General features: G+C 32.5%; 1 protein-coding gene and 1 long non-coding RNA gene across 5 annotated transcripts in view; one reads left to right on the top strand and one right to left on the bottom strand.

Annotated features, from left to right (window-relative positions):
* LOC146994969 (uncharacterized) overlaps positions 1 to 7,759 on the bottom strand; it is a 54,135-nt gene extending 46,376 nt beyond the window's left edge. For both annotated transcript variants that reach the window (XR_015043397.1, XR_015043396.1), the window contains exon 1: positions 7,513 to 7,759. This is a non-coding gene — a long non-coding RNA (uncharacterized LOC146994969). The remainder of the gene's footprint in view (positions 1 to 7,512) is intronic.
* The window catches only part of LOC118192360 (putative G protein-coupled receptor No18), a 577,637-nt gene that overhangs the window by 318,235 nt on the left and 234,396 nt on the right, over positions 1 to 25,006 (top strand). The gene's annotated exons all lie outside the window — the stretch shown is intronic.

Raw genomic sequence — 25,006 nt, 5'->3', positions numbered from 1 at the left:
TAAACAAGGTCCTTTAGATAACAACATAAAAAGAAATCACAAGGGGTGATATCCGGGGAAATAGAAGGCCATTTTAGCAGACATTGGGCTGATGCTCCACCCCGACCAATCCAATGATTAATTAGCTCCGTGTTCGGATAAACCCTAATATTACAGGGGAAATGTGAGGGTGCATTTCAACAGAAAATTAGAAGAATTTAAAAAGCATACCAAAATATATTTAGAATTCCCGTTGGAATGTTAAGTGTCAGCATACATTCTTCTGTTTTTCTCAGTTCATAATATCTATTATACAAAGCCGTCAATAGATGGCGGGAGCTGTCTAAAAGACTTCACGAATTTGTTACTTAATATTTTTTTAATAAGTTTTTTGTTTATTTTTTGTAAATGGCATCAGATTTGCTGCGCTCGCTGTGCCGCAGTCTTGTTGCTTGTTATTAGAAATTTTATTAATGTTTTGTATATTTTCTGTTTTTTGTAAGTAACTCATTGGAACGTTTAAGTGATGTGTGTGTGAAATTCAAGATGTATGTGAAGCTGATTACATCAAGTGGTCAATAAAATTTTTATCCGTTAAAACGTGTGCGCACTATCTAGGTAGATACAAGGCATTTCTTTGTTCTTAAATATTGAAGGTATATTGCAAAGAAATACTCTGATAGTAGAGTAATTGTGTCTAAGTTTTTATAATGTGAACATGTACTATATTAAGGGCCTATTCAAAACAAAGGTTGCCAGGAAGCCTAGGCGTAGTTCTGATTTCGTTTTTTTGTTTATTTGTTAGATTTGATTTCAATATCATTGTTTCATTTTCTTAGTAAAATGGCTTGAAAAACATTATTTTCCTCTTTGTTATTAACATTTTGTGTGTTACATTTATTCATTAAGTATCACATTTTTCGCACTTCAGCCACATAAAATTAAATTCAGCTGCAAAATCACAAAATATTTAAAAACGATATAGCTTTAGAATTTCCGATAGACAGTCTCATGCGCTGGAGATGAAAATGTTTTATTGCGTACAGGGACAAAATATGAAATGAATAATAAAACAAACCCGAAATTCAAAATTCAGCCTACCAAATGCCCATAATCGGGTGGAGGATTACTTTATTCGAATTTTGATGGCTAGAAGTACCGTCGTTTTTTCTTAATGCGAGAAACGTACATACATTCATGCAGAATCTTCATTATTTAATTTCTTTAAATTTAATACAGGATCATAATATTTAGCGGCAACAACTTGAAAAATGATTCAACGCTTTTAGTAATTAGACGCTAAATACCATTTCGAGCGTTTTGAGTCCCATAACTCTAGTTTTAAATACTAAGCATCGAGAAAAGGAAATCCTATTTTTTACATTCTCATCGCTATGTGTTGTAAGGCGAAAATCCGAAAACATTGAAAAAAAAAATCTCTTATCGCGATGAATGTGACTTATTAAAACTTTCTTGAGAAAATTCGCATTTTGATAAAACAGAGAAGCGAAAATCGAAGTTACGACGAGTCATCGGAAATTTTCTTGATGACCCAATACTCCATTGCTAGGTGACTTGGTTAGCATTTTATATTAGCTTTAAATGCAAATTTCCGAGAGAAATCTAAATTAGTGTGAGAGAAAAAAACAAACTCAATAATCATCTTTCTTATGAAGCTGAAGTCAGGTTCTTAAAGAGGAAAAGAGGAATCAGGCAAATTATTGATCTTCTTTTAGAAGTTGTCACTTAAATCCCAAATCAATAAAAGCAAAAAATTAGGAGTTTTGCGGCGAAGTGTTTTCTTTCTAGTACCTTTAACAGCGCAGAAAACACGGTTTGATGGTTAGTTCGCTTCAGGTTTGCTGATTTCTCTTATACGGAATACCAAGAATTTAAGTATTATTTGTCAGTGCGGTTGAGTTAAGTTAAGGTTGTATATGCTAGATTATGCAATTCATGTGATTGATTATTATGTACTAATATATTACGACAAGCAATTCCGTGCGTGGTATGTTTGTGAAATTTTGTGGTTTTATATCCGTCCAAGACTTTTTAATATAATTAATCCATCAATAATTGATAACCAGCAAACAGCACAGAAATAAGGGAAGAAATTAGAAGTTTGAGAATTTTATGTTGAATATTGCTAATTCATAGTTGAGTATGAATGAATATGCTCAAAACGATAACTGTATTAAAACACGGGGAGAATTTCACACATAATATTTAAAAAGGCTCTTCACAGTAGCCATTATTTTCTTTAGTTGTTTCTGTACTTGTTTGAAAAAATATTTCTAAAATGTAACCTCTTCGACCTACTTCCTTCCAGTTATTTAATATATATATACATATTATATATATGTGTGTGTGACGTAGGTTTTAGAGGAAGATAAAACCAATTCTCTTTTTATTCTTGGTCGGCAAAAAATTGCTGTGTAGATCTGACTCGAGTCACAACTGAAGTGAAAACATCACTTTTATTTTGAACAGGAACAATCATTCAAAAATACCTTTTAGATTAAATACGTACAAAATTAGGGATGTTAACGCGCCCCGCAATTTCTATATACGCAGTTTACCTTTTAGATAATAGAAAAAAAAAACTTAGTGATGAGACCTGACTTTCCCCAGCAGAACAAACAGCCGAAAGAGGGGCATGTAATTAATTAAATGTATTATTATTTATAAGCTCGGAGAGTCTTTGTTTTAAACCTGAGAAGCGCCAGGACAACTTTACACCGTGGACAAAAATCGAAGAGAAAGAGAGCTGCAGAATGGTGCAAAACGTATGCTAGAAGAGGGGAAGTATTTAAAAAAAAATACGAATTTAAAAGTCTTTTACCAAATGGTTCCAATTATTAGCAAATCTCTTTCATATTTACATATATATATATGTGTGTGTGTGTGTAAGAAAAAAAAAAGAATATATAAAAGATTAAATTAGCAACGTAAATTTCCCTTCTCTATTCTAAAAATAGTAACTCCTCTCTGCACTGCGTCATTTCGAGAAAAATCTATGTCACATGACTCTTACGTAATTCTGGTGATGTAAATTGAACTAAAACTCAAGCAGTCAATAATAATTGTACAGCAATAATAACTATCCAATCAAAATGCTTTGAGAACCAAAACTAACTCAATTTGACTTCAGATTTCATCCTGAACATACCGCACTTTCATTCTACGCTTAGCCCTGGCTACACTGCTGCATTCTTGATACAAAGTTATAAAAAATGTAAGCCTTTTGGAACAGGCATATTTAATGTGCCGACTTGTGTGTAGCCATAAGATGTTGCTGAAAATAAAACTGAAGAGTTAATCTGCATTCGCCCCCAATTTCCTTGTCATTATGGATCAATACTTCTACGCCATCCAAATTCCAGTTCCTGAATTTATTATATATATTTGAAATTATTACATACATATATATTATTACATACATACATATATATATATGTAATAATTTCATTGGCGCGTCTATAGAACAGAATTAGCAAAAGAAAATGAAACCAATCACTTTTCAGGAATGGCTGAAAAACATTACTGCATAGATGACCAGAAATTTAAAAAAATAGTGGATGTAATTTTGGAAGAAGTGCGACCAGCTTGGTTAAACATCATTTATTTTCGGATGACAGATTTCTTAGCACATATTTTTTTTAAATGATAGAACACTAAAAGTATTAAATTGCCTTTCACAATTGTAGATACTTGATTACATTTCAAATAACGGAAAATAGCCAGCAGAGACTAAACGGCCGTTGTAAGCAGACATGCAAAATGGCAAAAGTGTGATCCGTAAAAGTTGCAGGAGTATTTATAAGCTCGGAAATCTTTGCGCTAGTCCCGAGCAGTGAGTGGGCAAAAGTCTACAGCAATGCGGCTACTGCAGAAAAGGTGCAGATGCCTTGGAAGGGGTTGTGCTTTAATTGAAAATTAGAAATTTAGAGATCTATTGTCAAATCGTTTAATAAGTTTCCATCATATTTGTATATCTTACACATTTACACGCAAACACATACACGCATATATATATATATTGCAAAATAAATACCAGAAATAATGCGTTTAAAATCTACCCCATATTCAATACAGAATAAAGTATATGCAAAAATCTGAAACCAGAAGCACAGTGACAAGCTGCATGATGAAAGCGAAAGCAATTTTCGTCTTTCGCTACATCGTTTTAAGGGGGTTAATGCAACGAAAGACGTAAAAAGAAATCAGCCTAAACTAAATAAGACATAAATTAATATTCAGTATTTGAATTAGTCTGAAGAAAGGAATCGGAGCAGTCGGTATCTCCGTTCGTCCAAACCCAAATGTTATAGTAAGTAATGCAAAAAACTGTAAAATATATAAAATAAATATATAAACATATAAAACTGACAGGATACTGTTTACCAAGCAAACACCTGAGTGAATGGAAATGCCACTGTTCTATACTGGAATCCACAATGCAGGTGGAACTGTTTCATCATATCTCTGAATACGTTTTTCAGTAACTTAGAACGTATTTTCTCACTTCTTTCTGTGTGCTAAATTTTAAATGCTTATACATGTGGCGACCGAATTGAAAGTTTGTTGACGATAATTCGTCACCTCCAGGATTTGGCGATTGGGTCCCTTAATCTCTAACCTCCCTTTAAAAAAGGAATTTTATAAGGTATTTTCTCTCTTCTTTCCGCTTGCCTTTCTGCTGTAACTTGAAGCAGGCTCGTATTCTGCAGTTCGGGAGGTTGAATTCCGATGAGGACATGACAGACTTATTCAGTTTCACGACATAGAAAAATTTCTAAATTTGTTCTCTATCTTGAAGAGGTACTGTATTTGAAGATTCGCCTTCCCGATCAGCACAGTAGTTAAGGTATCGGTAGGCCTGGGTTCTAGTCTCGAGACGGCACAGATTTTTTAAGTTATAGTGTCAGCGCGACATGAGAGCACTTAAAATACCGTGGGAGGTGAGAAGTTTTGTATTTTGAGAAGAGGAGTGAATGACCCTCAGTTCCGTCCCCCGTGGTATTCTCCTTTCAAATTGCTATGGAACTGTAGAGTCATTTCGTTAGTACTATACTCGTACAACTAATGGTGAAGTTCTTGTGTCGGATTCGGTCCTTTTCCTTTTTGCAATGTATCTGATGAATCTATAAACTGAGTAGTAGCAACACTAGAGCAGTTCTGTAATTTATAGTCAGGGCCCGACTTAGCCTAATTGGGGCCCGGGACAAAAAGTTCTTTGAGGGCGTCCCTCTGCTTCGTTACTTCAGTAATGAAGAACCGAACTTTATGGAGGTATTTAAATTTTTCACCTCATTATAGATATATAACAAGAAAATTGACTAGAGCTTAAAATCGCTATAAAGTCCCCCCCCCTCCAACGGTCAGACGAAATATCGTTCCGTCCCTTTTATTGATTTTCTGACAATTCTTTGTCCATTACTAAAAGGATATAGCATATCTGAAGAGCCAAACTTTGACAAAAATGCTATTTAAATTTATAATTAGAAAATGTAAAGCATTTTGAACTAATTAACGAAACATACCATAGACAAGTCCTATGTACTTAGAGAATAGGCTAAAATGCTTTTTTCGATGCATGACGCATCGTCTTCATAACAGAAGTGCATCTGGTTCTGCCTCTTGTTTGTCATAGTATTACAAATTCAGTTTGGCCAAATTTGTTCATCGTAATTGCGACAAAGTAGCTGAAATCCGCTCTAGAAAGTCTTGGATTTATGAAATATAGATTTTTTGTATCCATACGATAGGTTATTGAAGAATCTAACATAAAACTGATATTTAAAAAGAATTGCACTGTACTGATATTTTCTTTAAAAAAGGTTCATTAAAGAAGGAAACGTAAAATAAACTTTCTATTCGATTTGGTGGTCGCCTCCGATTTGGTGGCTAATGGCAACTACTCGTACCCCCCTGACTTAGTCAGGGTCTGGTTACAGCAATTATGTATTCACTGTTTGTAACGACTCATCTCCTACCTTTACAGTTACAGATTAGGACGTTCAGAGCTAAGAATTCCAACCTAGAATTCTGGAAGTATCAGAGGGGGGTTGTGAAAACCAGTTATTAGAAATATTAGTAAGTACTAACTCGAATTAAAAATTCTTATGCATGCTCAGAAATTTATTTTGCGAATGATAGGTATTTCTTTATTAACCTAAATTTTATATATATTATGCCATTTTTTACTTTATTATGAGCGCTAATTTCGTTTGTATGAGCGTTTCCTTTACACGTGAAATCAGCAAATCGCTGGCAGCAAGGCAAAAAATCACGATCTGCATTTTTTTCTGTTTCATATAAATTTTTGTAGCTTATGTAGGGCATTTTAAACTATTTCAAAAAAGACATATGCCTATCCTTTGAAATATATTTAGAAGAATATTTATATCAATAAAGTAAATTCGGTCTTCGCAAAGAATCAAATTTTAAATGCATTTTTTAAACAGCTATTTTGCAGATTTATAATATTCGCGTCTTCCCATGGATGTTTTTAATGATAATATTAAACATTTACAATAGATGGGATTACTTAAATGCTATTTTTGCGCAGTAAATTTAGTTATATAACTCATTTATGCTTTATTTGAGACCCCGTCTGTTTCATTAAGTCAAACTTATTACCACTTTAATTTTTCAATGGTGGTATAACAATTTAAAAGCAAAATAATGTTTTTGTGAAGGAAGTACGAAATGCAGATATTTTTACTTTAGAGTATTCTGCTATATTTTATTTTAAGAAATCCAGATAAGGACATTAGCGAAGTAGCTTATTTAAAAGACTTCGACAGCTACATTTCCCCCCCCATTAAAGGAGCGGTCTTTTCTGAAACTCCCTAAGCTGTTGACAGGAACAGCCAATTGAATTGCGAAATCTAGTCGTAAAATTATATATATATATATTTGGGTTGAAAATGAAAAAGAAACGTCTCTCCTTTTTACTTTACTCTTTATGGCTTTTTTGGTTTGAAAGTATTACTTTCCTATGAATAACGTTTCTAAAGAAGAAATTCATTACAAACATCTTCGGTTTGTTATTTTTCATGCTGTATCAGCACATTACTCTACATAAAATGCCAGAGTCACTTATTTTTCCCGCAGTGCCGTTCAATTACCGGAGATTGATTAAGGATTAATTCCAAATGAGATTTTTTGAGATGAAGTTTTTATATTGATTAATTCCTTAAGTGGTAATTAAGGAACGGAAAATTGCCGAAACAGCAATTTGGATGTTTTCAATTACTGCTTTGCAAAGGAACTTTTTTGCACTTCAGTATCCATCCAGAAAACTCGAATAAAATTGAAAAAATAAATCATATTTTATTGCATTTCGTGGAATACCAATGAAGTGTAACCTAAATTAAAACTGTTGTTTTGCAAGCATGATATAATAGCTTATTTAATGCGAAGTATTATTACTCAAACATAGCCTCATCATTAGAATAATAATATTTCTTTCACTCATCCAAGATACAAAGCAATCCAGAAAACAAAAGACAAAACTTATATGCTTACCTGGTTAGTGTGATGATGAATCGAAACCTATGCTGATGCATGGGAAATAAAAACTCAAAGAAGTTGTATCATCTTATTATATTATATCTACACTACAACATAATACAATTATACTAAAATATATACATTGTAACAATTTCCGGGCCATATTACTGTTCCCTAAAGTTTTTAAACGTATCAATCCGCTCACGTTACGAGGGCAAAGAAAAATCCCTTTCTTTCTTCTCTACTTCGATGACAGCCAACGCTATCTGTACCTCGTACGTCAAATGAAGCGGTGATTTATCTTTAATGTTTGTAAGATACTAATCAGTTTCACAACATATCTCAATCTGTTTACGTTACGAGGGGAAAAAAACACCTTTTTATCTTCTCTACATCGATGACAGCCAACGCTATCTGTATCTCGTACATCAAAGGAAGATGAGATTTATTTTTAATGTTAGTAAGATACTAATCAATTTCACAACATAGAGCAAATCATGTTTTTAAACAAATTAAAACAAAATTTTAAAGTTTTGCAAAGGTCATGATATTTTAATTAATTAAAATTTTGCGGTTAAAATATTCAAATCAAGTTTTTGTAATTAAAACATTTTGTAAGATATTGTAGTGCGAACGAGTGGCAGACTGTGGACACTCAGTGTCTGACTTCGTTGCGTGTATCAAACTTTGCAAAAGAACAACCCAATAAGATCAATAAGACTTAATAACATTCTTTTGGCCACGGAAAAATGAAATGCATTAACCTCTCAAAAAGAATATTCATCAGCTTCTATAAGATTAATTTGTATAAGAATAGAAGACGTCTAGATACAGAACACATACAATCGAAACCAGGTATCTATTCTTGGATGTGAAGTGGACTGGAAGTATGACTGCGGTGATTTCAAATGAGCACTGAATGCAAGAAGAAGTACAAAATTTTAGAATAATTTTTACAGCATTAGTAAATTGGTGGAATCACTGGAAATCTCCTAGAAAAAAGTATGTGACAAAATCTTGCAAAGACAGTCGTAGAAAGGTACATTTAGTGTACAAGTGCTCCACTGCAGCGATAATTTATTTCTTTGGAAATGTTAAAAGTATTGTTTATGGTTGAGAGAGGACGGTAGAAATGTTTGCTTACCATAGATTAGTCGGTTTTCCCCCCTTGTCTACCACTCTGGAGTTGGACAGCAACTATATTAGGAAAACCCGTAAGCGCATTGTTCATCTGGCAGCAGCAGCTATAACACTATAGCTTACACACCTGCACTCAATGGTAATAAAATGCCGTATATTCCAGCGTATAACATACACGTAACAGTACAAAATATAAGTAAATAAATAAAATTTGAAAAGGTTTAGATTTTAATGGTAGCCCCAAAAGTCTTTGTACATTCTCGCTGAGCTCGCAGTCTGCTCTAGCGCTCACTCCTGCAAAAATTATTTTTCTTCTTTCTTTTTAGTTTTATTATTAAGCATCTTTTTCTTCGCATTAATGCCACATCTAGTTCAACAACAAAATCACAGATTTTAAGTGCTGTATATGATTAAAATTCCTGATGCAGTGATGCTTTGAAATACATTATTATATTTTTTCCGTCTTTATTCAGGTCATCTTATGGATATTCAGTTTTCTTGATAAGATGCCTAAAAAACATATGCAATTCAAATATAAAATCCAAAATTCTAAATGCTCCAATGTTTAAAATTACTGATGCAGTGTTAAGATTTGGGATACATTTTTATATTTTTTCTGTCTTTAGTCAGTTCATCTTATAAATATTTACTTTTCTTAGTAAGATATCTTAAAATGTTTTTTTCTTTAATTATTAACTTTTGATGTGGTAACTTTCTTTATTAAATATCACGTTCTTCGCGCTTACACAACATGGAATTTAATTCAGCATTAAAATCGCAAAATATTTGAATACAGCATATCTTTCAAATTCCCCATAAAGTATTAAAATAGCGTTAAGCTAGAGATGCCTAAAATAGTTACCTAAAAAGAAAATGTATATATTGATTTTAATGAGTTCAGGTAGTGTAATTTCATTAAAATATTGAATATTTTAAAGTAGACTTCTCATAATTTTAGAATATGGGCTAACGATGAAGAGAAATGACGTCAAGATCTAATGTTTGAGTATTGTTTAACATGAGGGCTCTGACAATTAAGAGTAGAAGAGGAAAAAGTGGAAAGCTGGCCATCAATGTTTGGTGTTTACTGATTGTGCTATTCTAAAGCGGTCATGCTGAATATGCAGTATGTATTTTAAGGTGCGGATGGCAAGAGTGTCCGACTAGAGTACGTAAAGTTCTCATGTGTGTGTAATTCTGTTAACAGAAGCAACAGTGAAGATGACACAGTCGTGTGTGAATTTCATGAATATTTGTTGTGATAAATGCAATGATCGAACAATATGTTTATTTAAATCAAACGCATTAAAAAGTAGAATAAATGTTCTTAAACACTACGTTTATTGCATTTAAATCCTTTAGTGTATTATTCATTAACATTCCAGATTAAATTTGAAAGTATTGTAGAGACATTAGGTTGATTTAGAAGCAGGTAAGATGAAAAATGAGCAATCGCCTTCCCCGGGAATCGAACCACGGACCTCTGGAATACCGTCCCAGCGTGCAGAACCACTACACCACGAAGGCACGCTAGAAAGCGGGAGAAATACCTTATAGTATGTTAGGCTTTGCTGAAAGGTAACACCCTGGCGCCTAGAAGATAAAAGTATTTTATTTCCGGCCTCGGCTACACATTGCTTTCATAGACAAAGAGGTAAGAATAGATGGAGTAAGCATGACGTCACAAAAGAGATGCCAAGAAAATTTCAACAAAGTGACGTCTCGGCTTATCATGGGATCCATACAGCTTACGGATAAGACGATAAAGAATACTGTTAAATAAAAATTACACTGAGTGCAATTATCAACCTTCGCAGGCTGAGAAAGTGTCTTTAGGCATAAAATAAATAAAATATCTTTGAAACCTTCACTTGTCTTCCAGGTTTTACCTTGCATATATTTGTCTTATACTTACCATTTACACACTTTCATCTACCTAGATTTTATTAAATTTGAAACAGTTGTTTGCAATCCTTGTGATTTTTCTGCATACTAAATAGAAAATCAATTATGTCAAACATTAAAATTAGAATGGAAGACTTATAAACGTTCAATGATGTATAGCTAACATATATACTACACCAATTAACAAAAATAAGAATAGAATGTAAACAAAAATAAGCAGAAGTTCCCCCATACTAACAAGTCTTGACGACATACCATGGCTACATTTGCATTACATTTGCATTGCACAGAACTAAGAAGTCTTGACGACATACCATGGCTACATTTGCATTGCACGAGACATAAAAAGAACTCCATTTATTCTAAACTCCTTTGTCTCAGAGCTTAATTTGTTACATACAGTCCTTATTACAATTTACCCAACTTCTCAGTTCGATATATTTATGTATTAGTATCACTAGTAACAAGTGCGTTGCATTTACATAGCAATGTTTTCGATCATTTTTACTGTAATATTAATTTAACTCTTCTTGTATGACTACTTAACTTACATCCTCCAGTGAAAACAGATGCAAACTTAACTATTTGCGCAAATAATGGCCATTTATTTCTACAACACATATGATGACAGAAACATATTTCACGTATGCATTGGATATAAGCAGTTATTTCCCATTAGATTTTGCGTTGTTTATACACTAACGCTAATGGGATTAGGTACGTAATGTTGTTAAGGAAACTATTTGCAAAGTGATAATATTGATTTATTCTGCGTAATAGCGTTCGTTATTATTTAACTTGCAATTGATTTATGATTCTTTAAACACTACTAAAACAAGTGACTATATTGTGAACACCGCGAGTCAGACAGTTTTGATCTATACAACGCCATCTTTCAGTCCATAAGCACAAGTATCTGAATGTTAATTCATTATACTCGTATTTTAGTTTCATTTTAAATACACAACCTAGTCATTCCATACGCATGTGCATACACGTATATGATCCACTCCTCTGGAAAATCCTCGACTTCTTTAAAGAATCAAAACACCATGTCAACAATGGTATTAAAAGTTATAGTAATAAACTTTAATTCGATAATATAATTAGCATCAATTTCAACTACAAGCAGCTTAAGAAAAATACTGAACAGCTTAAAATCTTATTTGTTGTTACCACTATTGACAGAGCTAACAACAATTCAGCATTATTTGTAAACAATTATATCAAGAAGTTATTAACAATGAACTTAATAATTAGATTACGTACCAGATTGCTTATAATCAAGAAACATCACCGATTTAAAGCATTTTACAAAAAACTTAAAACTGCCAGTAAACCTCACTTTAATAGATTCTGCAGTTTATATGTATTTCTAAAATTTCATAAAACCCGATACAATTCAGATTTATACCTACTGAGGTAAATAATTATCAATATTAAGGGATCCATATTAAGTTCTACAAAATTCTGAAAAATTTTTATATCGATATCCAGAAGCAAAATGTTCCATTCCTTGAACTTGAGTGAACTAATATATTATTCAATTTTCTGGCGATTAACTATTGGAGTTCATTTAAGATTTATAATCTGGGTAATTTGATGTTTCCCTTAAAAGTTATTCACTTTCACTACACCATATTGGTACAACTCTGATAAACGCCCTAATTTCACCAAATGTGACGATATGTGTTTTGCGCTGGTTTTTGGCGCGATTGCGTGTTGTATGGCAACCATGTCGACGTTGAAAAATCTTTTGGTGGAGTAGTTTAATAATTGCTAGTTGGTTCGTGTCGCGTGTGTTTTTGAAATGGCCTATGTTGCGATGAAAGACGTGGTGGAAAGGTTTCAGCCGCGTATTTTAGATTGTGTGCAGAGTAAATTTAGTATGAAAAGGTACGATAATGGAGTTGTTAACGAGTCTTTTGTTCACGGATGTATTTATGGGGATCGTAGTGTATTTTTGGAATTTCTGTGGGAGTCGGGACTTTTAAAACGGAGTTTGATGTGTCCGAAATGCGGAGCTGATATGGAAACTCGGACTAAAAATGGTGTTTCTGATTGACTTGTGTGGGTTTACAGTAAAATTGTTGCTAATAAAGTATGTGGGTTTCAGCGGGGTTTAAGGTTTGGATCTTGGCTTTCGCGTAGCAAGTTAACGTTGGAGGAAGTTTTTATTGTTACTTTCGGAATTTTGAATCGTAGGAAGGCATGTGATGTAGCAAAATCGTGGAAGTTTTCTTCACAGACGTTGTGTGACTGGCGAATTTTATTAACGAATGCATTTTGGACTTTGTATGCTCTGTATCTGAGAAGACAGGGGGGAAAGATATTTCTGCTTTTAAAAGAAGCTTTCATTATAGTAAGTGCATTTTATTTTATTGTTTTTATTTTGTAGAATGTTATATTCATTGTTTTTTTTTTTGTATGAATTTCCGTTTTTATTGTTGTTTTTTGAATTGTCTGAAATTTATTTTAGTTTATTTTCTTGATTTGTTTTTAGTGTAGATTGTGAAATTCGTAGATGTTTTTTAAAGCTGAAACAGAACGCTGTGTACATGGTATTCTTTGAAATTTATTGTTGTTATGTTAATTTATTAAGCGAGGTGTGCGTAGTTCGTAGATTCGTTCGTTGCCTACAGTGTGCCATTCGTAGATGTTTTTTTAAGTTAAAACATGTCGCTGTGTACATGGATTCTTGTGAAATATTTTTGGTTAGAAACTTTACGTTTTTGCTATCTAAGTTTTTTGTTTTTGTTTCGGATTTTTAGCTTAAATCGTGTGTTCAAAACGTAGTTTTTGCATGTGCGAAAACCGTGTTTTTGGAGACATTTTAGGCTTAAAGTTCGAAATGTAAACAAAAAATTTAGATAGTAATATGGCAGCGTAAAGTTTCTCGCCAAAAATATTTGGCGAGAAATTTGGCGACTTGAGGGCGCATATCAGAGTAGTTCCACCATATTTAATGTTACAATAGAAGTTTTTCATAATTATTTTTATTATTACTTATAAGTTTAAAATTCGCAGTTTATCTAAATATCATTACTTAGCACAGGTTGGACTCAGCAAAGAATTTTGCTAATGAGCAAGTCTAATTATTATTATTATTATTTTTTTCATTTCAAAACATTTGTTTCATTAATGTTCAAATTTTGAGAACTAATAGTTCTTTTTATTTTTTATTTTACATTTTTATATCAAATTTGCATTTGTAATGATTTTTCGTGTTCATAATTTCATTTATATTTACTTTTTCATGTGCTATATTGCTTCTGTTATGTTGTTTGGACACGGTTCCACTTAAACTGAAAACAATTGTTTTAAACATTTTCGCCTGTTTAGGATTTTACGCTATAATTAAAAATAATTACTCCGGCCTTCCTACATCTGATTTAAGAATTTTCATATGTTATTATTTTGTCATCTGCTGGAGTGCTTATATTTACATAATTTGTTTTCTAGGTTCGGTCTACACAAAATTAATATTTTTAAATTTTAAGCTTGTTTATAGCTTTGATTCTATAATTTCGCAATTTTTTCGCTATTTACTCCGAACTAGAGGGATTGGACAAATAAAAATGCAGATTGAATTTTCTGAGAATTTATTAAGTATTAAACCTTAATTTGTATCTTTGTTTCATTCAGAAACAGGCCGATTTGTTTATTTCTTTTGTTGCACCATCCCCTTGATGAGAATGCAGAAAAGTATGTAAATTTCTTTTTTCATTTTTGGTTTCGGCATTTTTGGCCCTTTCATGCACTTTGCCACTGTGTTTCTGTTTTTTCCCACATGGTTGATTCCGAATTGAAAATGAAACGGATTTTAAAAGCATTATTAATTTAATTCATTTTGATTATTCCTATCACTTGTTGTTGCTCTCAGCGTGCAACTGAATTAGGTTTTGAACTATTTTCGACTTTATTTACATAAATATATAGATAGATAATAGGTGAAAATAATTTAAATAAAACTTGTAACTGCAGTAAATTCGGTGGTAATAATAATTAATGTGTTGAAACAAAGTGAAAATCCGATGAATATATTTATATCAGTTTCCGAACAGCAAGAAATTTAATACTGCAGACTAAATATAAAAAAACAAAAGTAATAATTAGTACTGCAGAGTGAAAAAAGAAAAGCAAAAGTAAGTGCCATTTATCTTAATATCACATCCGAAGATTGGTTCCTCGAGAAGTGAAATAGATCGCATTTTTTCTAAACAACTTGATCAACAATGTAATGAAATGAAATCTATGAAAATTGTAATACTTTACTTTACCTTTGTTTTTACTTTGTTGTTAATTTGTTTTTGTTATTAATTTTAATTTTAGTCTTTAGATATTTGCTCTGCAATATTAATTTCTCGTTGTTCCAAAAGATTTATTCATAATTAATAATTACATCAAAATATCGAGTTAAAAGTCTGTAAGGAAGTTTTTTCTCCAATGGCGTACTTAAGCTGCTAATTGGCGCCAGCCATTGCCAAGGCCGGAAGCGCTGGTCATTTATTATGAAGGCACCTAATAAGTGGCCACCGTTACCTCCTATGGAAGGGAAGGACAACATCAAAACTGGAATAAAAGCAAGCAATTCAATAAAATATTAAAAAAATTGTTAAATTTTCTTTTATTTGTTTTCAAGGAACAGCCAAAGAATTGTCAACAGATCGCGTTGCTGAATGATCACAAATTCTTGAAATAATTCGAAAAGTACCGAATAGAACTTAAAAATCTAATTAGTTTAGTTAATTCGTAAGCATGGCTCTATTGAATATTCTTCGTCTGGTTCTTGAAATAGACCAGGGAATTTTCGAAAATTTTTATATTTTGTATCGGTTTTAATTTTATTGATTTGCTTTATTAATTTTATCGAATTTGCTGTGTGTAGTTCCTGTAAGAAGGGTGACTCCATCCATTATTATCTTTTAATAATACATACTGTTGCGTTATTTTCTGACATTACATTTTTACGTTACGGGTTCGTACGGATTTGGAGTGAATAACGACGACACTCAATGAAGTATCGAAACACACTTTATTGGCCAGTATTGTCAGGACAGCTCGAAAACACGTTTTTTACAGTTGTTGATGAATTACTATAAACACGCTGACACGATCAGCGACACAGCCTCCACGTTATCAGGCTATTACGGTGGGGACAGATTCACGGCAAAGCACTAGAGTACAACTCCCGACTCTGCTTGGTCGTTCTCGGAACTCTACGTACTGTCGAGACTCTCCACGCTACAACTCGCAATGCACTCGATGACACACAGAGCACAGCTCCCGACTCAAAACTCTCGGCTCAGTCGTTCCCGGAGCTCAACACGCTCTCTCGACGATGAACTAACCGTGATACGAGACTCTTTCGGGGCACTCGACGACTCACTCGGCGCTCGCTGCCCGGCTGACAACTCTATCGACTGAATCCATTGAAATGTTCAATTTGTGATAGCTTAGTTACGTTTATTTTTACACTGATACTCAACAGCTGTGTGAACTCGATTGCGTTGATAATGCAACCAAACACTGAAATGAGTAATGATATGAGATCTTCAGTTTTAACCCGAATGAGAATAGCTGTGTCCTATAATAACTGATTTATCAGTCTACTTGTGTAAGCATTATGTCACTTGTTAAACATTCCGTGCAGAACACATAAAGTTAGCAACAAATCAGTTTAAGCAAACCAGCTCAGGAGGCACCTCTCAGACATTTATTTATACGTTTATCAAAGCTAAGATTCAATAATAGCAGAACTTTCTAGAAACGTCTGTATACGATCTAATCAAAGAGCTTTCTGCAAGCCCCCGAAATGTTGCCAAGGAGCTATGTGGTATCGATAGCTTAAACAAACGATTTTACATCTCGTAGCTCAAAATCTTATATTAGAAAAGGAGAAGAGGAAAACATGTGCATACCGTGAATATGATCTCAATGGATGAAAGTAGCAGGAAAATGAACGAAGTAGTTAAAAATGTTTCAAATGTTTGGTTAATTTTTTTTCCTCTTCTGGCATGTTTATTCATACATTTTATGCAAATTGTTATCTGACAAAAATCCTAATTAAGTATTTGAAAACACTGGAAAATATCAAAATATTTAGTTAGTTATTTTTTTATTTGAAAGTGAAAATGAGAAGGATTTGTAAAAAAAATTAAAATGGAATCATAAGTTTTAAGACTTAATTTTTTCAAAGGAGGTAAAATGTATTTTTATGCATTTCTAACTGTGAAGCAGGATGTTATAAGCTTTACTATTATGATCTAATTTTATGATTTGCATTCTAAGATCTGTTTCGATGTTAGGTTTAGCATATATTGAGATGAATGAAATATCATGAAATCACGGCAGAAGTTGGGAACTATAGTTGCTGTTTATTTTAGGTATTATTTATTGTCACTTAGTTATTATTTCCTGCGTTAGCATTGACATCAAAATCTTGCTTAATATGATTCAGAAAGGAGAAAAGAAAATGAAGGAAAATAAAAAGAGCGAAGAGAAAAAGTGTGTGTGGCATAAATGCACTTAGCTGATCAATGGCTGAACATGTACACAGCGGGGAAAGAAAAGAGACAGTTCTATATCTCCCATTCTACTGAACCGATTGGCGAAATTCAACCTGCGTTTTTCATATCTCGAAAGCGCGTCTTAAAATATATATTAGATTTATATACAGTGTTGTTCTAATATAGGTATTTTGACACAAAATCGGACTTTTTCTGAAACGATTTTCTTTTTCCACGTTTTTTCCATATTTCGATTCTACGACTGAAATTATGCAAAACTGCCAATTTTGTAAAAATCGCACTACTAATTTAAAAAAAAAAATAGCTCTCAAAATTTTATCTCCTCAATGTTAATTGAATTTGATATATATTTATTAATATCTCTTTTTTATTAAACTCATTTTATTCCTTCTTCCAGAATTAAAAATTTAGGCCTTATTCAAATATATATTCGAAGATTTTTTTTATGATTTGTTTTTTAAATTTGTAAAAGTTTTAGTATTATAACCTATAAATTTTTTACCATCGTCTTAAAGTAGATGTATTTCTAGGCACACCTGCAAAAAATTAGTTTTTATTTAAAATTTTCTTACAGAATTTACGTATTGGAGCGTTTTGAAAGTTGGCATCATTTTTTGGGCGATAATAATGCCAAATGTGGCTTATGTACTTTGTTAAAATTATTTGAACATATGACTTTTCCGCTCGTCTACAATAAAAAGAAAGAAAAAAAAAAAAGAAAAGAAATAGGTTTCTATAAATTAAGAAGTTTGCAAATAAATTATTCTTGTCGAAAACTGAAAAAAATACGCCAAGATATATTTTTGAATTTCAACGTGAATTTCGCACTAAATTTTACAACAATTTAACACTTAGGTATAATTTAAGTTGAAATATGGAAAAAAATGGCATGTCATTTCAGAAAAAGTTTGATTTTGTGTCAAAATACCTATGTTAGAATGGTGTTATACTTTAATATATATCCTAAGTCGCTCTTTCGAGACATGAAAAACGCAATTTGAATTTTGTCAATTGGCTCAGTAGAACGGGAGATACAGAACTGTCCATATTTTTTAGCAGTGTACAAGTATTGTTTTCGTAAATGAAAGTAATCAGAAGCATTCCGAGAGAAATCATTGAACAATCAAAAAGTTTTAGTTCTACCTTCGCTCTCGATGAGTTAACATGAGTGTTATAGCATTAAAAATTATTATAGAGAGATAATTAGGGATTGAATACAAGAGTTGGACTTTTGACAGGATAGAGATATGCTAGTTGGTCACTTTATTTTAAAGCCTTATTCGGTTCGCTAAGGAATCGGCTTACAGGTTACAAAATAATAAAGCAAATTAAGCGTATACAAATCTAATAAGTGATGCTTAAAGTGAAATCTGAAAATGTATAAACTACAAAGATACTATTATTGCGAATTTTGTAGATATGTGAATAATTTTATTGAAATTTTATTTAAAATAATAGTATCGCTTGAATAATGTAACACGAAAAGACCTCAAGAATGAAGTTTTGCCGAAAGTTATAAAGACAAGTCCATTTACCTCAAAGATTAGCGAGATAATGCCAAGCTGGTGATGATTTTGGGACTAATTTGTGTCCCCAAATTTAGCAAGAAATCGTCAAAGTCGCTTAATTTGTTGACCATTTTGCCAAATTTTGACTCGGTCCCTGTATAACTAAACTTGTGTAACGCAACGGTGTAGTGCAACTATGTAGTATATCCTTTAACTGAAAAAGCATTTTGTTTCATACTCCGCACTGAATAACCCAATATGAGTGAACTGCGATCTGATTGTTGTCATATGTCCAATGTATTATGCAATTGTGTATCATAGTAGCGTAAGCAGTATTTGTATCATAATAATGTGTAATTATGTATCAAATTAATGTGCAGTGTAGCGTCTATATATAATTGAGCATCATATTAATGTGTCAGCAGTATTTCATGTACAAGCAGTAATTTATGTGTAAGCAGTAATTCAGGTGCAAGCAGTAACTTATGTGTATGCAATAATTTACGAATAAGCAGAATCTATATGTTATGTAATTATTATGCAGTAATTTATGAGTAAGTAGTAATTCATGTATTATGTAAAGTAGCAAGTCTTATGCTCAAGTTTAGGGTAATGTTATGTGTCAAATATCATGTATCATGCAAGTTTTATGTTTATGTCATATCAACAATGTAACTAATGTAAAACAACCAACATGTAGTCACTCTGAAAAGAAATAGCCCCTGTATGGCCATGTACACCTTTCATGAAGTGTCAATAAACTTCCGGTGCGCCATTATGGGGCCCCAGGGTGTTCTTGCGTCTGGATGGAGGAGGGCGTGGGACATATGCCTGTTTACCTCCGTTAAACTCCGGCATCCCCGTCCTCCGCCACCTGTCACTTGTATAACTAAACTTGGCTCTGTAACTGAACTAACTGTAATAGATCCTTATATGTATCTGTAACCGCCCGGGTATGTAACGTTAACCGTATTGGGCCCGGATATGTAACTTTAACCGTATATGTCTTCCAGTAATTTTGAGAAAATTCGCTTGGCGGCCTGAAAATTGGCTTGGAATTTCTTGCCGGCCGAAGAAAAACTATGTAAGAGCTAAAGGAAGATCAGTTTTCATCTTTTAATTCCGATTTGAGTTCGTAGCAATGAGAGATCTCCGTGGTGCAAGTGGGAATCTTTAAATACGCTTTTTTACGTGTTGACTTTCTTAGTAGTTTGAAAGGACTGATTGTGCTGTATCATACCAAGAAAAGCTGCGCCAGTATTTTTGGGGAAAATTCTAGCTCTGTAAAGTGTTTCTTTTAGTAAAATAAATTATATCTAACCATAAACATGCTGTGTGCATTCAATACAGTACGAACTCGTGCGCTCGTAACAAACAATATTTACAACAAAATGCAAAGAAACAAACAAACTTGTTTACGTAAATTGGAACAATGCTTTCTCTGAGCTGGAATCTTCTGTATTTCAATTCGATTCCTTTTCCTCCAGAGAAATCAGCATTTTGTCTCTGCAAATTTAATCCAAAAAGGAAAATTACAGAGCATCCAATTTCATCAAAAAAGTTAGCATTTTTATTTCGAATATGAGAGAAGCTAAAGTCTGTGTGAGGCAAGCATTAAAAGTAACTCTACTTCTGCCTTCATTTGTAGACACCGTCTAGGAAATAAGAAAACTTCATGCTAAGAATTTCAAATTTTGGAGTTGCATTTCAAAAAAGTTTTAAAATATTTTCCAGTGCGCACATAAGTATAATTTATCGTATAATCATCACTAGTTGAGATTCATGTGTCTGGTTTTACCGTTGATCAGATTTCGTTTCTGGCAAGAAATCTTTAAAAACATCTGTGACAGTACTCAGAGTACAAAAGAATAATATGTAAATCTTAGAAAGGAAAAAATATTTGTATATAGTTTGTTAGCCCAAAGGAGCGGTATCTCAGAATGACTATTAGTCTTAAAAAGGCATTTATTGGCTTTTCACAATAAACGGTCAATCGTTTTTTAAATTGTTGCTACCAAATATTATCGCACCCAGTATTATATTTAAAGAAATTAAATAATGAAGAATCTGCATGAATGTATGTATGTTTCTCGCATTGTGAAAAAACGACGGTACCTACAGCTATCAAATTATGAATAACGTAGACCTCCATCTGAACATGGGGACTTGGAAGTCCGAATTTTGAATTTGTTTTATTATCTGTTTCACGTTTTGTAATTTGACGAATTTTTGATTAAGAAACCTAACGATTTCAAAGCGAGCAATGGCAACACAACGGGAAAAAAAAAAAAAAAAAAAAAAAAACTTTTGTTATCTGGAGCACGCGAGACTGTGTATAGGGAATTTTAAGGATATGCTGTTTTTAAATATTTTTTAATATTGCTGTTGAATTAAATTTTATGCGGTTGATTGCGAAGAACATGATATTTAATAAACTAAGGTAACACACAAAACGTTCAAACGAGTCTCTTCGAGCGTAATATAAAATCTGAAATCTTTCGGATTTTTTATTTTTTTGTATTTAATTTATTTGTTCATAGAGTGCCTCATAATTTTAAACTTTTGAAACATAGTTCAGATGTTGAATTGCAGGAAATGTTTATACTGAAATCACAGATGACAACTAAATTCCACATTTTGATTTGATTTTTATATTGCCACGCAAGTCATTACTGTATATTATAATGCAATGGTATTGCTTAGCAAAAATATGAGAATTCTTCCGACAATAAATGCAGGCAACAAACATGACTGTTATTTAAACGATAAATCTTCAAGCATGGAAAATTATTTTAATTATTGTACAAATATTCAATAAAAATTTCAATAAATAGTTTATTAGGCAAAAACATGGTATAACAACTTCAGTGACGGAAATATATGTGTATGTGGGTAATGGTTTAGACAGGCGAGGACAATAAGGAATAATTTATTAAATAAGTAAATTTAAACACTGCTTTGTTTGCAAAAGAAAATGTGAGACAATAACCGTAATTTACCCGCAGTATAAAAACTTCTGAAAGAAAGGACAACAAAACTGATTCGAAAGTGTTACCGTGCTATAACTATCTGTCATTTTAAAATCTGACCAGTGATGAAGAATACTTTCAGAATCTGAAACTAAACACACGAAAATGACGTTCGGGCCCCTGCTATTGTATTCAGATTAGTATATAGAATATTCTAACCGTCGAAATTCTCTTCTGGATTAAAACCACACAGAAATACTTTCGACGGCTATAATACATGAAAATGCCCATTAAATTATGAAATTTTTTGCTGAGTTTTATTTAAACTTAGCAAAAAATTTCATAATTTAATGGGCATTTTCATGTATTATAGCAGTCGAAAGTCTTTCTGTGTGGTTTTAATTAAAACTACGAAAGTCGAAAGTCTTTCTGTGTGGTTTTAAGAGTTTTATTTAAACTTATTTCGTCGAATTCTTCTAACTTAATCAACCAATCCGTCAAGGAAAGTGAAAGTGACATCAAAAACTGCAGATTTTGAAATTAAATATCTCGGTCAGTCTTTATCGTATCAAACTTCTCAGAATTTTGCTTTCTCATAACGAGTATACAACGTTCCCGACTGTAAGTACAGGAACCGAAAGATAGAATTAAAATTCAGATTTCATTATCTGCACTAAACTTTGTTTTAGTTTGACATTGCCAAAATATTAATACTGTCATCATTTAAAGCATTTCTACAACCAGAAGTTATATGACTACGACCGACAACTGTGACAATAAAGGTACGGTAAGGACCTTTCAAGGTTAGTAAGAGAGTGAGTATGTATATATATAAGTGCCCAAGTAACATGCATATCCAAATGTAACAGATTTACATAACCTGGCAGAATAAGTTCTGCATTACTGCGATGGATGTTTCAAAGGTCTGGGAATTGTGGTATAACGTTTCCGTTTGCTCAATTTTCATCAATATTACAATGCAGTTTTCCAACTAATGCCCATTTCATTGATTACAGTTATCCTAACGGAAAACTAATTTTTAAGCTATCCTCAAAGAACCTTTCTGGTGTCTCCTCAATCCATCTATTTATGATATGGTTAAACTCTCAATTCCAACATTCCGTAAAGGAGTTTTCAAATATGGAAGCAGGATACTCCTCGTAGACGTTGAATAATTTCTTAACTTTTCCGCTCTCTTTTCACCAAAAAAAAAAAAAAAAAAAAAAAAAAAAAACACGATTGCTCTTCTCATATTCCGCGGTTGGGAAAACAGTGCTACAAAAATGTGCCTGTATCAGTCACACAACTGAATCGGATTAAACGATATTGCAAGGCTATCTACATCAACATGTCATGACTTGTTCTTGAGCGATAGAGTTACCTATAAATTCTAGGAATTGAAGCAGGACTCAATTCCGCAATTGCTCTCACCGGGATTCGAACTCCAGACCTCCTGGATACTCGTCAAGTGTGCTTCAAATACCCCGAAAGCATGTGAAAAGGAAGAAGGAAATACTTTATAAGTTTTTAATGGTAATTTTTGCAAAAATAACATTTGTTTGTATATTTGAAGAATTTACGTCTTCATGATAATAAGGCTACTATATTCTATATTATTATATTCGATATTTTGACAAAGTAAAAGTCAGCAACCCTGCAAATAATCAATCAATTTAAGTGTTATATTTGCATGTTCTATTTAATAAATGAACATTATTATATTCTTCTTCATGATAATAAGGCTATTATATTCATGATAATAAGGCTATTATTTAAAAGCCTTATTATCATGAATTATTTCCATACTTCGCCTAAAAGGCGTTTGTCATTTTATAAAATGCCGAGGTATTGAATGCAGTGCCTTGTGAAAGTGTATAACAGTTTTCATATTCAGGACTTTAGCTAAAAAAACGCGTCCTATAAAATTCCTAAGTATTCTAGAAAATGCCAGCTTTCATACATTGTTACCACAAATCAGAAGTCTTTAAAATATATACTGAAAACAAATAGGAGCAAATATACCCGAGGGGGTGTGGTAAATATGCGAATAAATACAGTAATTAAAATTCCATAACTTCATCAAAAGGTTAATGCTGTTTAAATGTTATGTTTGCCCACGAGACTTATCAGTAAGAAATTATGGAACTGATATATGTCACGTCTAATTACTATAAACTCTCGCAAATTACATAAATTAGTTATATGCGAAAATTACGCTACTGAGATCCTCTGGAATAGTTATTATTATATTTAATATTTTATAATTTTATTCCAATCTTTATTTACACCACTCTATTATTTCATTACTTATGTATTAAGTAATTCTTTAAATGAACGTGTTCTTTGAAATATTTAGTGTACAGTCTTCAGACTTTCTTATATTAACGTATTGTATTCAAGCATATTGTATATATATTGTTACAAATTTGGTATTTAAAAAGCTAATGTTAGTTCAATTATAAATTAAATGGTTTTATTTCTCGCGCAGTGCAGCGCGTGACGAATATTAAAAGAAAGCTAAGCCGGAAAATTGAAAATACGAGAGCGCGTGCATTAAATAAATAAATATCTCTTTTTGATTTCGAGAAAGTACTGGAAAATTCTAGCGCGTGATTTTAAAATCTTATAAAAGGAGGAAAACATCTCAGTTTGTAGTTGATTTCTACTAACGTTCGATACGAAAGTTGTTTGAGTTCGTATTATTATTTTACTCTACAAGTGTGATTCTAAAATTTAGGAAGTGAAGGAAATTTATTTATAAATAGTAAGTGCTTTTCGTTGGTCTCTTTTGAGAGGTGTACTTGGAGTAGCTCATCTGGAAAAGTTCGTGAGTATATTTTTTATTTCTACGCTTTCATTATGGGCATTGTCTTGTACATCGATAGGATAGCTTGACTTGGTAAATATGGATAAGATAAATGATTTAGCAATCCTTAATAAGCGCGATATTGTTGAGAATATTCTTAAACATGGCACGATTGAGGATTGTAGGCAGATTATGTCTGAATTTAACTTAGCGTTTAACACGCTTAGAAATGGCTTACGGAAAATCACCCCAGAAATGGAGCAATGGCTCCAAAAAACCTATGCAGAGCTTGAGAAGTGTGTAGCGAGTAAACAAACTGCAGGAGATTCAGTGCAAAATATCTGCGGTAGCATCCCGTTAGTTAATACTAGCAATGATTCGACATCTAATCAAACTACAAAGCAACCCAAACCAGTTTCAAATGTTATTCAGGAAATAAGCAAAATAAATAATTATAATGAAAAATGGATTACACCCAAAAAATACCACAAACGCACACTTAGTGAAAGCAGCAACGCTTCAATGACGTCGACCAAAAATAAATACGCTTCACTAAAAATAGATGATAAAATGGACACTACAAATGTTAGTTCGCTAAACTCACAAGAAGACAGTACTAATAATGAAGGTGATTTCATTACGCCCAACAAA

This window comes from Stegodyphus dumicola, chromosome 10 (genome assembly GCF_044657685.1).
Source record: "Stegodyphus dumicola isolate Sdum_Otavi_A_Nest chromosome 10, ASM4465768v1".
NCBI lineage: Eukaryota > Metazoa > Arthropoda > Arachnida > Araneae > Eresidae > Stegodyphus > Stegodyphus dumicola.
This window is presented reverse-complemented; position numbering and strand designations above follow the sequence as displayed.